Source organism: Elephantulus edwardii, unplaced genomic scaffold (assembly GCF_000299155.1).
Source record: "Elephantulus edwardii isolate Elephantulus edwardi_28Jun2011 unplaced genomic scaffold, EleEdw1.0 scaffold00030, whole genome shotgun sequence".
NCBI lineage: Eukaryota > Metazoa > Chordata > Mammalia > Macroscelidea > Macroscelididae > Elephantulus > Elephantulus edwardii.
In genome coordinates, this window is record NW_006399780.1 from 21656220 (window position 1) to 21663375 (window position 7156).

Sequence of the window (7156 nt, forward strand, 5' to 3'; positions counted from 1 at the left end):
GGGGAGAAGGGTGCAACAATGAATGAATGGAATCCCAAAATCTCTGTAGATGTTCATTGAAATAAAAAATAAACAACCTAAATTTAAAAAAAAATCTTGCCTTGAGATATAAATCATTAATTAAATAGATATATTTTAGAATAATATCAGTGTCAAATGTTCACTTTATTCTTCTTATTCTCCCAAATTATGCTAACTAGAAAACTTTAAGTTTTGTTATTGCTAAATTATTATAATTAAATAATGAAATACAAAACAGTACTACTAATAATAATTTCAATAGTATTGCTGTTGTTATACGCTTAGAAGCTGGAACTGTCTCAAAGCTGACCCTCCAGTACGTTGTCAGTGGTAGTAAATTATACCAGGGGGCGGGTGAGTAAGGGTAGGTGTAAGGGACAGATTGCTCATATTTCTCCCTTAGAGCAGCTATTAGGTTTGAACTGAGAGTGTTTGAGTTGGTAGTGCAGTTCCTTATCACTAGGACAGTTGTTGTTGTTATGTGCCATCATAATAACATAACAAATTGCCTGCAACTCAAACAGATAATACAAGAGCTCTGAAGCCTGCTCTATCCTGAGCCAATTTCATTGTCTTTCACATCCCTACCCCCATTACCCCAGACACTGCGTCAATCTATTTCATCCAGTGTCTTCCTCTCTTGCGCTGTCCCTCCACTCTTCCAAGCATAATATCTCTCTCCAAGGATTGGTCTCTCCTGTCAACATGCCCAAAGTATGTCAGACAGAGCTTCAAAATCCTTATTTCCGAGGATCAGCATGATTTCACTCTCTCCAAGGTGAACATGTTTGTTCTTTTAGTAGCCAATGAGATATTCAGTACTACTCTCTAGCACCACAGCTCAAAGGAATTGATTTTTCTTCTCTCATGTTTAATCATTGTCCAGCTATCTAATGCACAGTAAGTAATTGCAAAGACCAAGGCCTGCATTGGGTGCACCTTAATCTCCAGACTGACACTGTTGCTCTTCTGTACTCTGGAGCAGTTCTTGGTAGCAGATTTTCCCAATGCAGTTCATCTTTTTATTTCCTGGATGTTGGTACCAAGAATGGTTGATTATGGAGCCAAGCAAATTGAAGCTGCAAACAATCTCTTCTCTGCCTATCATGATGCTGCCAATTGGCCCACTGGTGAGAATCGTTATTTTCTTAATATTGAAAGCTACAGTCCTTGACCTTCTGCAGCAAATGCCTGAGGTTCTCCTCTGTTTCACATAACAAGATTGTGTCATCTGGATAATGCATGTTGTTGCTAGAATAAACACCACCCCCCCATTTCAAGCATGTTGCTGGTATTAAATGCCATCAAAGTGACTACAACCCATTGCAACCCAGTGAACAGTAAATCGGTATTCTGCCCTGTCCTGTGCCATCTTCATCATCTGTGACTGACTTGAACCCATTGTTAAAGTTGCTGTGTCAATCCATGCCATTGAAAGTCTTCCTCTCTTCTGCTAACCTTCTAGCTTTCCAAGTATGATGTTTTACTCCAAGCAGTGGCCCTTCCTAAAAACATGCTTAAAATATGTGAGATGAAGTTTCACTGTTCTTGCCTAGAAAGAGCACTCTTTTTGCACTTTCTCCAAGATCAATGTGTTTGTTCTCTTGGTAGCTGATGGGAAATACTCTTCTTCATCACCACTACTCAGAGGCATAAATTTTTCCATCATCCTTAGTCTTTGTCCAACTTTGATAGGCATTGCAATAACTGAAAAGACCATAGATTGGATCAAGTGAACATTAGTTTTTACACTGATACCCCTGTTCCTTAGAACTTTGGAGAGGTCCTCAACAGTATATATTCTCAATGTGCTGGATCTTTCTAAATAAGGTTAAATAACTGATAATGTCAAAATCTTTTTCTATTTATCATGACATTGCCTTTTGGTCCAGAGGTGAGGATTTTTATTTTGTTTACATTGAGATGTAGTCTATGTTGAAGGCTGTAATCTTTGATCTTCTGCAGTTAGTACTGTATTTTTTTTTTTTTTACATTCAATGTATGTTGTTATGTGCTGTCAAGTTGGAGCTGACCCATGGGCATTGCTGAAGATCAGCCAAAAGTGGCGAGAACAGTATATCTGTTTCACATCGACAGAATTAGAGTGGACATGAAATCAAGGATCGTTGCTGACGTTCGACAGATCCTGGCAGAAAGAAAAGAATAACTGAAGAATGTCTAGTTGTACTTTATTGACTATACATTTCACTGTGTGGCTCATAACAAATTATAGCTAACATTGAGAAGAATGGTAATCCAGAACACTTAATTTTGCTCATGTGAAACCTATACTTAGAGTGAGAAGTTTTGTGCTAACAGATAAAAGGAATATTATGTGATTTAAAATTAAGAAAGATATGTATCCTTTCTCTGTGCCTATTCTATTTGTATACTGGGCTATTAATTCAAGAGGTTGGAATTAGTGAAAAAAAATTTGATATCATCATTGGAAAAACACTCATGAACAACTGAACTATGCAGATGAAACAACCTTGCTTGCTGAAAGTGAGAATGACCTGTCACACTCACTGCAAAGGATCAGACTACATACAACCTTCAATATACATTACATCTCAACATCAGGAAAACAAAAATTCTCATCACAGGGTCAATAGGCAACATCATGATGGATGGAGAAACACAATGGTTTTATCTTGCTCAGGTGTGCTATCAACATCCTTGATACCAGCAGTCAAAAATTCAAAGATATGATGCATTAAGAAAATCTATTGTCAAGAACCTCTCCATGGTGTTAAGAAGTAATGATGCCAGCTTAAATACTAAAGTGAACCTCATTCAAACCATGATCTTTTCAATTTGGAGGCTCATGTATAAAGCAGTTGGATTCTGATGGGTAGGTTAATTTGTTTTAGTTGAAAGTAGGGTATAAACTGTTGGGTGTTGTGGTTTTTTTTAAAAAAAAAATTTCATTCACAATCAAGTGTGAGCTGATTTCATTTTGCTGGATTTAGCAAATAAGCAGCTGTGGGCTGGAAGTCTCTGGTTTAACCCTATCAGGATCTTGTGGGCAGACCTTTGTATTTAAAGGTCAGATGGGTTAATTGTGTTTGGGAAGAACATTCTCCTAAGCGGTATAGCACTGCTCTGTCAATTTGCTGTTCTGGGGTAACTTGGAGTTGCTGTGATGCTGAACGCTGTGCCATTGGAGTGTCAATTGCCATAGCATTACACATGACAGACAGTGGTTTGGTGGAACTCCCAGATTAAGACAGGTTTGGAAACAGGATTGGCATCCACTTCCTAAACAGCAGGCCTTTGGAAACTCTATGAACATTAGAGAAACAAAGATAGTTATAGAACAGAGTTCAGATCTTTTGTTCATAAGGTTGCTATAATTCATGCCTGACTCAATGGTACTTAACAAAAATTTGAAGGTTGAGTGATGTCTAAAGATAGCAAATGAAGAATCGATGTCTTGGAGTTGTAGTATTAGAGAATAGTACTTAATATTTCATGAACTGTTAAAAGAACAAACAATTATGTCCTACAGATAGTGCAGCCAGGGTGTTTCCTTGAGGCAAGGATGGTGAAACTTCGTACCACATAGTTTTGGTACTTGGTTAGGACCAGTTACTCCTTGGAAAGATGAAGGGTCAGTGAAAGAGAGGAACACCCTCAATGACATGACTGCACCAATGGGCTCAAGTAAATCAGAGATACCAAGGATGGCACATAGCTGACTCACAAGAGCCTAATAACATTGCTGATGATTTAAATGTGATTGTCTCCTTTGCTATTTGCTTGTCTCAAGAAGAGATTTTCACATTTAATATTTAACACAATATGAAAATGTACATATTTCTCTAAGGATTGAGTTGTATAGACACAATTAAACATTAATTTTACTTCAACCAGCAACATCTGGACAAAATGTTTCTATTTTTTAGAATGCCCTAAAACAATATTCAGCTTTATAAACTTGGGAGTGCCAATTTACAAGAAACTTTAATATAAAAATAGAAAAAAAGAGGAAAAGTACACAGCTGTAGTGACATTGACAAGAATTGGATTTTTTAATGTTACTTAGCTCTGATAGCTTAGTGGTAAGAGGTTCCTCTATCAAACCAAAGGTGGTGGTTGTTGTTAAATTTTATCCTGTTGTAGATGACTCATAGTGACCCTATGAATGAAAAACCTGAACACTTGTATAACTTCCATCATTTCTCCAAGTTCATAACGTTTCCGGAGACAAGCTATTTCAGAAGTGGATGCCACCCCTGCTTCCAAGCTTGTTTTAATCGGAGAGCTCTACCAAACATTATCTACCATGAGTAGCATTATCACATTTGACACACCAGTGTCACAGTGTTCAGTGTCACATCAAACACAAATTACCTCTGTACAGCAACAAATGGACAGACCAGTGCTATACCACTTAGAAGAATGTTTGACCAAAAAACAATTAAAACCAGGCCTACCAAATTTAAGAACCAGGGCAAGGTTCAAACTCCATGAACTCTACCATTCCACATTCCTCCATAATCAAGCATTCCCATTGGCTCTCACCACCCAAAACACCCTTCTCAGAGCATTCCACTGCTTCCCCAATCTCCTATTCTGATGCCACATGTTTGTTCATATAGTCTAGATTTTTTAATTATTTGTTCAGCATATAGACTGAATACAATTAAGTAAAGGATACAGTCTTAATACACATCTTCCTTGACTTTAATCCATTGTACAGTCCTTTGCTCTGTTTGAATAACAGCTTCTTGATTTAGGTATAGGTTTCATGTTGTGTATTTAGTTTGAATCCACCACCTGCTCCACAGGAGAAAGTTGGGCAACTGTCTCTGAAATTCCACTAGAGGGTCTGTTATGAGTTGGTTTCAATTTGATGTACTTAGCAAGAGTAATATTTTCATTTACTTGAAGAAACCTTTTAAATAGTGTTCTTAAAAGTTTGGTTCATTTGGTAATTTCTAAAAGTGCATATGAATGGTTGTATTTATTATAGGAGCAACAGATGTAGTCAAAATGGACACTATCTTGATCAATGATGCCTTTTCTTTCCCTGAAGGATTGTCTAAAACAAAAAAGGAGCCATGCGTGAAAAACCAATAAAGAAAGACTTTTTTAAAAATTCTTTTTTTGACTGGCAAAAGAGTTTCAGAATTGTTGTGATGAGGAAGATACATGACAAATTTACTGACAAAGTAAAAATTCGAAGCACCATGGCAGAGTAAAGGCCCAATCATTACTAGGATTCATGTGTTTGAGCCGAGTAGTTGCAAGAGGGGTAAATGGTCACAAGCAAATTGGCTGATGATATAAATATAAATAGAAAAAGATAATTACTGATGGGGAGATATTGAAAAATCCTTTTCTAAATTCTTTGCTCACAAGTTGGAAATGACTCAGAACTGATCCTCCTTTGAGTTTCCTCCACTGGAGGGAATATCCCATCTTTCTTTTTTAGAGTTGCTGGTGGATTTGAATAGCCAGTGAGGTGCAATTTTGGATTAACAGCTTAAATTCCTATAGACTATGCTACAAGAGCACAAAATCTTATCAGAGAGAAACATAAAAGATAAAATATAGATTCTCTAGTTTATGATGCCTATATAATGTAAGAGCTTACAAATGGCAGAATAGTAATAATGGAACATTATAATTATATCTACAAGCCAGCTTTATCTGTGTAAGTGAAGGGGGAAAATTAGCTATAAAACTGTTGTTGTTGTTGTTGTTGTTATGTGCCGTCGAGTCGCTTGCGACCCATAGCGACCCTATGTACAACAGCCCTAAACTCCACTCTGTACATAGGATTATATGAAATAGTTTTTTCCTCCAGGTTAGGATTCTAGGATTGTACACAATTGTAAAGAATAATTCTAGTACAGAAAAGGCCCAAGGAAATAGAGATGAAAAGAAGTACATGAAAGTCCACCAAAGGTGAGAGTGGGGAAGGCATAACTTCTAGTGACAATACATATGTGAAAGTTAAAAACAAAAAAGTAATTTCCTGAAGCTCTATATCAGTTGAGGGTCATAGAAAAAAAAAATCTGTGGGTGGTCTCGGGGTTTTCATTGTTCGTCTTTATAATTCCATATGGTGATGAAGGAGGAAGTTCAGGCTGCTTTGAAGGAATTGGCAAAAAACAAGGCCATAGAATTTGATGGAACACTAATTGGCATATTTCAACAAACAGATGCTGTCTTAGACATGCTCATCAGGTTGCATGAAGAAATCTAGAGGACAACTACTTGGCCAACTGACTGGAGTAAATCCATATTTATTCCCCTTCCAAATTAAGTGTGTCCTGACAGTATGGAAATTATACAACAATATCACTAATACCACATAATAGAAAAATTTTGTTGAAGATTATCCAAAAATTACTGAAACAGTACATTGACAGAGAACTCCAGAAATACAAGCTGGGTTTAGAAGAGGTTGTAATACTAGAGACATTATTGCCAATGTCAGATAGATCTTAGCTGAAGGCAAAGAGTACTAGAGGAATGTCTATCTGTGTTTCACTGATCATGCAAAGCCATTTGGCAGGGTGGATCACAACAAATTGTGACTAACGTTGAGAAGAATGGGAATCTCAGAACACATGATTGTGCTCATGCAAAACCTATACTTTAACCAGGAAATAGTAGTCAAAACAGAGTAAGGAAACACTGCATGTTTCAGGATCAGGAAAGAAGTATATCAGAGATGTGTGCTTTCTTCATAGCTTTTCAATCTATACGTGGAAAGGCTGGACTTTGTGAGGGGGAATGTGGCTTCACAATTAGAGGAAGACTTATCAACAACCTGCGTTACCTAGATGATGCAACTTTGCTTGCTGAAACTGAGGAGGACCTGAAGCAGTTTGGTGAAAAGATAAAAAACTGTCATCAATATGGATTGAAGCTCAATATCAAGACGACAAAGATTCTCACCACTGGACTGGTTGGCAGGACAATAATAGATGGAGAAGAGATTTACATTGTTAACGATCTCAGCTTGCTCGGCTCCACAATCAACACTATTGTCACCAGCAGATCTTCACCCTGAAACCCACAACGTCCCTTTTCAGCAGGAAGTAGCTAAGAGAATACGCCATCCCCTTTTCCTTATGACTCAGGGTGAAGTCTCTCTCAGGGAGGAGTGATAGGGAAT